Below are 11,230 nucleotides of genomic sequence, written 5' to 3'. Positions count from 1 at the left end.
CACCGAGTAGTTTCCATCCCAGACCTGTAGAAGAAGGGGAAAGACTTCAGAGGGCCCTGCTGTCTACAACCATCAATACAGTTCAGAGTGTGTAGTAATGTATGCCTGAGGTGGCAGTATTATCAAGAAAACAAGCAAAGCAGACTACATTAACAAAGAAAATTACCAGTAATAAAGGAATATTACAAGGTAATAGATGGGACATTTCTTCATTAAAAAAAAAAAAAAGGTAAAGGGCTAGTGAGATGGCTCATCGAGTAAGAACACTGACTGCTCTTCCAAAGGTCCTGAGTTCAAATCCCAGCAACCACATGGTGGCTCACAACCATCCATAATGAGATCTGGCACCCTCTTCTGGTGTGTCTGAAGACAACTACAGTGTACTTATATATAAAACAATAAATAAAATCTTAGAAAGAAGGAAAGAAAGAAGGAAAGAAAGAAAGAAAGAAAGAAAGAAAGAAAGAAAGAAAGAAAAGAAAGAAAGAAAGGAAGGAAGGAAGGTAAAATAAAGCCAGGCAGTGGTGGCACACACCTTTAATTCCAGCACTTGGGAGGCAGAGGCAGAGAGATTTCTGAGTTCGAGGCCAGCCTGGTCTACAAAGTGAGTTCCAGAACAGCCAGGGCTATACAGAGAAACCCTGTCTCGAAAACCAAAAAAAAAAAAAAAAAAAAAAAAAAACCCCACACCCAAAAAAAAGAAGAAGAAGAGAAGAAGTAGAATTCTCAGCTTCTCCAGAGAGCCATGCCTGCCTGGATGCTGGCATGCTTCCCTCAAGAATGATAATGGACTGAACCTTCCAACATGTACGCAAGCCCCAATTAAATATCCTGTATAAGACTTGTCATGGTCATGGTGTCTTTTCACAGCAATGAAACACTAAGACAGCTGGTTAGGTTTTTGTCAACTTGACACAAGTCATTTGGAAAGAGATAACCTCAATTGAGAAAATGCTTCTATCAGGTTGTCCTGTAGGAAAGTCTGTGGGTCACTGTCTTGATTAATGATTGATGTGTAGGCGGCAAGCCTAAGTCCTGGGTTGTAAAAGAAAGCAAACTGAATAAGTCATGGGGGAAAAGCCAGTAAGCAGCACCCCTTGGAGCCCCTGCTTCAGTTCCTGCCTCCAGGTTCCTGCCTTGACTTTCCTTCTGTTGAACTGTAAGCTGTTTTTAGCCATGGTGTTTATCACAACAATGTAGGGGGTTGTTCTGAGGCTTTGATCGGGAATCTGCATGTGAACACTGAAGGTCTTGTTCCCCAAATGGTTCTTGATCGGTCAATAAAGATGTTAGTGGCTAATGGCTGGGAGGAAGAGGCAGGACTTCCAGGTTCCCTCAGGCAAGCTGGGGGACACCGGAGGAGGAAAGAGAATTCATCATGTTTTGGAGGCAGAGAGAGCATGTGAGATCTCAGGTGGAGTGGCCATTGGCCGCTTCTCTGACTGAGCCTGGGGTAGCAGTAGAAAGATTAGAAATGTAACTAAGCTGAGGGCAGATTTAGAGGTGTTCAGCTGGGAGTGAAGGTGAGGGCACATTAGCTGCAGGAGGCTTAGAAGTGTCTGGCCATTGAGACCATTATTAAAAATAAGTTTGTGTGTGTGTGTGTGTGTGTGTGTGTGTGTGTGTGTGTGTGTGTGTGTGTGTGTTTTATCCAGGCTGATGGCTGGTAGAGTGGTACACCCAGAGCTTAGAAACGACACTACACAGCAACGGAAAGCACACCAAGACAACCTCTTGGCCATCACATACACACTTTCTCTTTCAAATAACTTAAAACAACCCAATAATTACCTAACCATAATATTATATGACTTTTTTGTATCCTTACTCATGGCATTAATATTGTTTTCAATTTTCAGATTTTGTTTCTGAACAAAGAATAAGGCCACAATCAATATACTTGGTATATATGTCAAGTCCAAAGAAAACTCCATTTCACCAAATTCTGATAACTAGGCAAAAGCCAGCATTCTTCAGGAACTTGTGAAGCCTAAAGGAGCCATTTCCCTTATCACTGGTAGAAGGGGCAAGTGTCTGGCTGTGGCACCTCTTAGCATTGCCTCCAGGCTCCCTCAGCGCAACAACTGCTCCTTACATGGTTCAGAGTCCAGCCTTCTAGATCTTCCCACCTTGTTCCCTGACTGTAAACTCCCCTTGGTCACAGGCTTCCCTCCCCACAGCTACTCATTCTCAGGATAGCCCTGCTATTTTGGCTATGCTCTCTCTTTTTCTTCATCTCTCACCCCACTTCTCCTACTCTGTTCCTGCTTGTCTCTTGGCCAGATCCAGTCTACTACTGGCCATGTTCAGTCTGCTGCTTTCTCTCTCTGCCCTGGATCCTCCCAGATGCCTCTGCCTGTCCTCTATCTCATATCTACATTAAAAACTCCGCCCTAACCACACCATAGAGCACTCGTGCTATCAGTTTCTATATATATATCTTAATGAACGTATATCTGTGAAAGACTCCAAGAAAACTTTCTGGGTCAAAGGGTAAAGTTTTTCTTTTTACCTTTGCTCTTTTCTAGTGTGTGTGTGGTATATGTGTAAGTGGGGGATGGGTGTAAATGCATATTCCTGCATGTTTGGAGGCCAGAGAACAGTGGGTGTCTTAATTACTTTGACATAGGATCTCTCATTGAATCTGGAGCTAGGCTGAAGGCCACACAGCCCCAGCAATCCTCCTGTCTTTCTCGGATGTGCTAGGGTTATAAGCACACATAGTTACACCTGGCTTTTTACATGTGTGCTGAGGATTCAAATTCAAGTTCTTATGCTTGTGCCAAACACTCTGACCCACTTTCCCATCGCCCTAGTGCGACAACGAAGAGTATTTCCAGTTATAATTCTTTCCTTTACAGCTTCTCCTGATGAATATCAAGTGGCATTTGTGGGTTTGATTTCAACTTTCCTAATGATTAATAAAGTTGATCATGTACACTTTAGCCATCTGTATTTTGTATTTCTTTGACAAATTCATTTAAATCTTAGGACTGCTTTCTAGTTGGATTGCCTTTTGTTGAGTTACATAGATTCTTTTAGGGGATGGGTATGAACATATTTCTGTAGATGTGTGCACATGTGTGCAAATACATGTGTGTGCTTGAGGAGGGCGTGTAAAATTTGTTTTAGTAAAAGAAGACTCAGGGCTGGAGAGATGGCTCAGTGAGTAAGAGCACCCAACTGCTCTTCCGAAGGTCCTTAGTTCAAATCCCAACAACCACATGCTGGCTCACAACCATCCATAAGGAGATCTGACTCCCTCTTCTGGAGTGTCTAAAGACAGCTACAGTGTACTTACATTTAATAAATAAATAAATCTTTGAGCCGGGAGTGGTAGCGCATGCCTTTAATCCCAGCACTTGGGAGGCAGAGGCAGGCAGATTTCTGAGTTCGAGGCCTGCCTGGTCTACAGAGTGAGTTCCAGGACAGCCAGGGCTATGCAGAGAAACCCTGTCTCAAAAAAAGAAAAAAAAAAGGACTCGTATATGAAGATTAAGATGGATGTGTGTTTCCAGAATAGAAGGGGGAAAAAAAAACCCACCTAGAAAGCATTTGCAAGTTATAAAAAGCTGAGTAAATTTTTTATTTTTTAATTTTAAATTTTTTTTTATTTTTTGGTTTTTTGGGTTTTGGCTGGGATTAAAGGCGTAAGCCACCACTGCCCGGCTGAGTAAGTTATTTAAAGAACACAGAAGATGAAACTTAAAGTTAATACATATGGTTTTAGATCAACAATTACAAAAACTGGCAAAAATGTATGTCAAATGAAAATTTATTTAGAAATATTTGGCTATTAAATATCATACCGTAGTTAAAGTCCAGATGAGTGCAGCCGGTCCTCTGCTTCTTAACCATGCTTGGAGGCGGTTATCACACTGTCAGAAGGACTAAAGGGGAGATTTCCCCTTGCTCTCCAAGGTCAATGAGGTCTCAAAGAACTGTGGGCCATCTGTACAACTGTGAAGTCACCTCAGTGGACACTAACCAGCAAGCAGTGTACACAGAAAGTCACTACACAGTAAAGATTTCTTCTACACACCCATTTGGTTTTTCGAGACAGGGTAACCCTGGCTGTCCTGAAACTCACTCTGTAGACCAGGCTGGCCTTGAACTCAGAGATCCACCTGCTAAATTAAAGGTGTGTGCCACTACAGCTAAATTTACACCACCCCTTTTAATCAGCTTTAGAGCTGATTAAAAGTTAAGATAGGAGCTGGGCATGGTGGTGGGAGGCAGAGGCAGGCAGATTTCTGAGTTCAAGGCCAGCCTGGTCTACAAAGTGAGTTCCAGGACAGTCAGGGCTATACAGAGAAACCCTGTCTTGAAAAAACAAACAAACAAACAAACAAACAAACAAACATAAAAGTTAAGATAGAACTGAGCCCCCAGACCTCTAAAGCAGCTTGGTAACCTCTGAAAAGGGGACTAATGAGCCACCCAAGTATCCCTCATCTTGCCACTGGACCATTTCTCAGGACTCACAGCTGAAATTGCTAGACTGAGGGCTTGATTGCAGAGTATTTGACCACATTGTGAATTGTGGACTTAGATTTTTCAAAACCTACTTTAATAAGGGTTCTTAAACACTTTGACCTCCATTCTAGCCCACCGTCCAAAGGTAGGTGAGAAAAAATGGTAAACAGGACAAGTGGATGTGTGTTGGGACCTAGGTAAATTAATGCCTAAATAAAATGTTAAGGCCTAAGTAACTTACCTGAATAGCCTGCCATTATAACAAACTTTTCCTACATGTCTGCTGTTACTAAGAAACTTCTTTCGTTCTTTTCTTTTTCTTTCTTTCTTTCTTTCTTTCTTTCTTTCTTTCTTTCTTTCTTTCTTTTTGCTTCCTTTTTTTTTAAATTGGAAACGGGGAAACTTTCTAATGCCAAGACTGATTCCATATTCTTTCATGTTCTGTGCCCCTGGAAACCAATAATGATAGAAGTCAGTAGACCTGCTTTGTATAGTTACCCACAATAAGCTTGGACCTAAACCAACCACCCAGCAGCACTTCCTGCACCTGCATATGAGCTTTTATGATATAAGCTGCCCCTGGGATGGACCCCAACATAAGAGAGCACCTGCACCAATATAAGAAACTATTTGGAATAAGACTTCCATTTCGAGTAGTGGTCTAGTAGAGTTTAAGTTCCCAAGACCTCCTTAGGAACTGACATCCTACTTGGCAGAAAAAGACATCCTGGTTGGCAAGTAAAGACATGAATGTTAGACAAAGCCCATCCTGGTTGACAAGTTAGGACATGAATATTATTAGACAAGGCAAGTCCCCTGCCACAGCCGAATACCCCAACTAATGGAAGCAGGATAAGTATACAACAAAGACCTATTCCTAAGGAAGTCCCCTATCCCTAAATCCTAATTGTGAAGTAAACTGATACAGATGTCCATGGAATTCACAGATGTTTTGGGCTTGAAACCCCCATAGGATCTTAACTCAGGGTCATGGTTCAGATCCTGAGTCTGGACTATGTCCCTGGTTGACCAGTCCTGGGGTGTGGGCTCAACAGCTTATCCCTGTCTGACTGAGATCTGTGTCCATGTGGTTTGTGAGGTGATTCCTGAATTCCAACAATGTGGACCTGTTTAGAAGTAATTCTTTGGTGTGACTCCAATCTCCATTGTCAGGACACCAGCAGTCCAGTTCAGTAGTTCAGGATACCAAACAGAAACCAGCAGCTGTGGCACAATCCAGCAGAAACCACCAGACCTCTGCTGAATTGGCAGGAGTTGGTGGTGAAAGAAAATAAAAACTTGAGATCTGTGATTCATGTAATTTATGTCAAATAGCCCAAAGAGTTGTTTGTGAGCTTTGAAACCTGGGGCTGAGAACATAGCAGAACAGGCTAGGACATGCCTGGGCAGGACCGTAGTTAAGACAGTCCTGAGGCTGCTTGGCCATAAAGATAAAGAGAGATAAAGATAATGACTGGCCTGGCGCCTCCCTATCTCCCACCCTTCTGATCTAAGTTAAATGTTAACAGGCTGCTGATGTTTAAATGGACCAATCATGTGAAACCACGCCAATTCCTCCCCCCAGCCCCAGCCCCTTTTCTATAAAAACCACTAGCTTCCAAGCCTTGTGGTCAAAACCACTGTCTCCTGTGTGAGATACGTTTCGACCTGGAGCTCCGCCATTATGGCTCCACCATGTGATCGACACCTCTGTCTCCTGCGGAGATGTGTGTTGGCCTGGAGCTCCGTCATTAAACTACCTCATGCTTTTACATCAAGATGGTCGTCTGTTCATGATTCTTGGGTGCGTGCCGAATTGGGAATTGAGAGGGGGTTTCCCCACTAGGTTCTTTCAGTGGGAGCCACCAGGTCCAGCCGGAATGCCTTGAGTTCTCTGCTGTGCCTTTCTCAATGAAGTGAAGATCAGTGAAGATTTGGGACCAACCAAGCATTGAAAGGCTAGATATGCAAGCACCCCCATCACTGTCTGTTGAGTCCTATTTATACTCCCTTCAAACATCACATGTCCTCTCACGGGTCTCGCCTCAGTAAGACATCACATGAGTCTGCATCACGTGACACAACCAGAAACTTCCACTTGAGTGAATCCTGAGATTGTGTTATTTACTGGAAAAAACAAAACAAACCAAACAAACAAACAAAAATCCCTGTTACTAGTTGTGTTGTGGCTCAGCCCTTTCATCCCAAACAATGAAGGTAAAGTTAGTTGGTAGAAGGAAGCACAGTGTTTTAAAGTGATGTCTAAGCCAGGCAGTGGTGGCATGTGGGACTGTGATAGGCAGCCTATTTTGGTTGAATGGGGCTTGTTCTGGTGACCCAGTAGAGAACTCTACAAGGGATGGAAAAGCGAGCCATGTTCCCACAATCAGATGCCTGAAACCACAGAGCCTCCGACTCCATAATTCTGTGACTATCAGTCATGCAGACAATGTCCCAAGCTTCTGACATTCTGGCTAGACTCCACCCCCACAGTTACCTGACTATAGCCAGGTATGCTCCTCCCCACAGTTACCTTGGCAACAGCAAGATAGCCCAGCCCACTATAAGAGGGGCTGTTTGGCCCTTCCTCACTCTCTTTAAGCTCTCACCTTTCTTCTAGCCCTCCTTCTCTCTCCCTTCCCCCCTCTCTCCACATGGCCATGGCTAGCCTCTCTCTTTCTACCTTCTCTCCTTTCTCCCTGCCTTTCTACAATAAAGCTCTAAAATCATAGACTGTCTCTGATCAAGGCTTGCCGTGCTTGAACGATGGGATAGGCTTTCTCCTAATGAGCCGCGTCTAACCTCCTGCCAGAAGGCCATCCTGTGCTCCAGCCACAGACCTGACCAAGGACTCTAGCCCACAAGGGAGCCATCCTGCGCCCTCTTCTCCCTTTGGCCCTGGGGCTCAGTGCAACCCCAGGGGACCCCCCATTCTGTTCTCAGCTCTGCTGCGGTATCCAGCGTGGGATGCCAGAGGCTAGGAACCTGGTGCCTAGGACTGCCCCTTGTCCACCACCCGCCGAGCTGGGGCCAGTGGCTTAACACAGCATCTTGGGGCATGTGGAAAGTATACGCAGCAGTCCTCTCCTGTCTGCCTGCCCAGAGCACCAGAACTCTGGCAGGATGCGGAGTCTTTCCCATTTTCCCCCACATGCCACTCCCTCTTTCCCCCACATGAACTGCCTTGCAGTGGCACATGCCTTTTATCCCAGCACTTGGGAGGCAGAAGCAGGCAGATTTCTGAGTTCAAGGCCAGCCTCGTCTACAGAGTGAGTTCCAGGACAGAGAAACCCTGTCTCGAACTCTCCCTCCCCTCCCCAAAAAAAGAGGGATGTCTAATTGAGTGGCAGACAAAGTGATGAATCATAGAAAGATTTGACAAAATAGGATGTGGCCAACTCTCAAGAGGAGGGGAAAACAAAGCTACTTGAGGGGCAGTGCAGAGATAGGAGGCAGTTTTATTGGGATAGCTGTGTAGAGACAGGTGGCAGGCAGAGAGAGAGAGAGAGAGAGAGAGAGAGAGAGAGAGAGAGAGAGAGAGAGATGGAGACAAAATAACAGACAATGAGAGGGAGCCAGATTGCCACAGTAGTTTGAGACCAAGCAGAGAGAAGCTGGATTGAATTAGGCAGTGTGGAGAGGAGTTTGAGCCAGAATAGCTGAGTTGTACCAGCCAGCCAGATCTCAGAAAGAATAAAACGGGTGAGCTTATTCAGCAGTAAATCTGAGAGACTGAAAACATTCTAGGCCTAGATAAGATTGTACAGAGGTTGAAGTTTCCAGGACCAGGTCTAGGTCAGCAGAGTGAGACAGGAAGCCTGCAAGAGGACATTTACATCAGGAGAACAAAAGTTACTTTTACAAGACTTTTTATCAAATAACCTCTGTTTCACCAGCTCTTGGAAATTCAGATCAGGACAGTTATCTTTTGGGACCAACTTGATTTCTTGGCTGCTGTAGTATTCCATTCTTGAAAGGATTATCTCTGACCCCTGCTAAAGATGAGATTTGTGCCCTCCTCTAAGAACAGTGTTGCTTCCATACCAATAGATCCAGATGGTTCTGAGCGACCAAACCTACTCTATCTTGAGATCAGACTCCATCAAAAAAAAAAAAAAAAGCCTAAAAAGTTGGTCTACAGCTAAACCCAAGTTACACCCAAGTATCAGAAAGGACCCCATGACTTGTCCTTGACCCATACCCCAGAGTTACTCCTTAACTACTTCCTAACAACAGCCAATCAAAGGTCAGTCTGATTGTTTCAGATGTTTACTTTCAGACCATTTATGATTGTTCATAGTCTTGTTTCAGAACACCCACCTGTCTGCTTACAATAGTTATTTTATTAGATGCTTGCCAGACTAGACACTCACCACCCCACTTACTCTCACTTCCTATCCCAATGAAGGTGAGAGACCAAATCTTTTGGGTTCAGACTCCATCTTAGAGAACCTGACCTAAGGTTGAACTCAAGTGAACCAACAGGTGGGTCGGTACCTAGCACCAGCTTCCAGGCTACCTCCTAACAAAACCTGCATCCAGTTTCCAGATTATTCCCCAATAAATTTACACCCCCAGGTTACAAGCCTGCCCCTGGTACTTCACTTCCTAACCACAACCAATCAGGAGGAAGACAAAAGTTTATGGTTTGGCTCCCAGCACAGCCAATTATGTTAAAGGCCAAAATGTACCCCACCCCCATCAGATGTGTACGGGGCTAGATACTGCTAGCCTCTATAAATGCTTGCCTAAAACTAGGCTCAGGGATCCACCTTCCTGCCTTGTCAGGGTTGGCAGGAGCCCAAGCTTGAGCTTGAATAAAGAGACCCCAATGCAGTAGCATCGAAATCGGCTCCTTGGTCAATTGAGGCTCATGAATGTTTTTTGGCAGTACAAAGGTTTGGGGCGTCACTAAACCATTGTCCTGCTGCATCAGCAGCAGGGATGGTGGTGAGTAGGCCTAAACTCGAGTTTATAATAAAGAGACCCTAATGTGATTACATTAGGTTGGTCTCTTGGGGCTCGCAAACAGCTACAACTATTCCAGATGGTGCCTAAAGACCTAGGAACCAGACAAAAATTCAGTAACAAGGACATGGCCCTTATCCTCACACTCTGGCTCCTTCCTTTGGTCTTTCCTTTCTTCCCTCTTATCCTCATCCTTACGTTTTCACTCTGCCTTTTAAATGTTTTACTTAGCACACCTTCTTTCCTTATATCTGAACAAGGATGCTCTGATGTAAGCGCTCTCTCCACCGCAGCCCCATTTGTTCCTGATACATCTGCCAGAAGACCTTTTGGACACTGTGGAGTTCTGGGTGCAAGGAACCTTCATCCCTTTCACCCCAGAGCAGATACCATTCTTACATGTAGTGTATGCTACAACAGATTACTCAGCCATAGGAAAAATGAAATATTCACTTATGCAAGCCAAACAATTTTATGATCCTGTTTATATAAACACACAAACTTAGAAGATTACCAAGGGGCTGGGGTGTGGGGAGGGACTAGGGCTGACTGCTAATGAGAACAAGAAGTTTCTATTTGAGACTATAAAGTTTTCTAGAATTTGATATTGATGATAGTTGTAGAGTCTTGTGGATAAGGATCTATTGAAACATATATATATATTTTAAAAGATTTACTTATTATTATATGTAAGTACACTGTAGCTGTCTTCAGACACTCCAGAAGAGGGAGTCAGATCTTGTTACAGATGGTTGTGAGCCACCATGTGGTTGCTGGGATTTGAACTCTGGACCTTCAGAAGAGCAGTCGGGTGCTCTTACCCACTGAGCCATCTCACCAGCCCCGAAACATATTTTAAAAGGATTTCACAATTGTTGGCATTCCTTCTAGGCTCTGCCCAACAGTTACCTGGCAATACCAGGTAGGACTAGCTTGCTATAAAAGGGACTGTTTGGCCAGGCAGTGGTGGCACACTCCTTTAATCCCAGTACTTGGGAGGGAAAGGCAGGTGGATTTCTGAGTTTGAGGCCAGCCTGGTCTACAGAATGAGTTCCAGGACAGCCAGGGCTATACAGAGAAACCCTGTCTCCAAAAACCAAACCAAACCAAACCAAACCAAACCCCTCCTTGATCTCTCTGCCCCTTCTCTCTCTCTGACTCTCTTCTCTCCCTGATCCCTTTATCCCCCCTCTCCCCTCTTTCTCCATGTATTCCTGGCTGGCCTCTCTCCTCGATTCCTTGTTCCTCTCCTCACCTACCCTTTTTCAATTCCCCCTCCCATGCCCCCAAATAAACTCTATTCTATATTATACCTGTTATATTATATACTATACCCGTACCTCAGGGGGAAGGGATGCCTCAGAGTGGGCAGGCCTCAACATACTGCATCCTATAATTTATCCTTGGCTTAAAAAAAAAAAAAAAACCCAAACCACAGCAATATCTTACTTTATATCTCTAAGAATACAAAAGTGTGGTCTTCTTTCCAGATCTACTCCTTCAAATGTTCCCAGTGTTCTGTGACTCATCAAACGCTCAGATCCCAACTGTGTCATCGTACAAGGTCCTCACTCTCTTTACTAGTCATTTTCTTCCTGACTCCTAGATTAGAGTGTTGCCTCTTGCTCTTTTAACATGAGATTAGAAGTCAGCTACTACCTAGGACCTCCGGGTGACGCTGAAACCCATAATATGAGCCCACTGGGGCCTCCCGCCCTTAGGGCTGCACTAGCCAGGCACTAAGCCTGTGCCTGATGCTTTTTCCACACACATACCATGAGGGGAT

Source organism: Mus musculus, chromosome 16, assembly GCF_000001635.26.
Source record: "Mus musculus strain C57BL/6J chromosome 16, GRCm38.p6 C57BL/6J".
NCBI lineage: Eukaryota > Metazoa > Chordata > Mammalia > Rodentia > Muridae > Mus > Mus musculus.
This window is presented reverse-complemented; position numbering follows the sequence as displayed.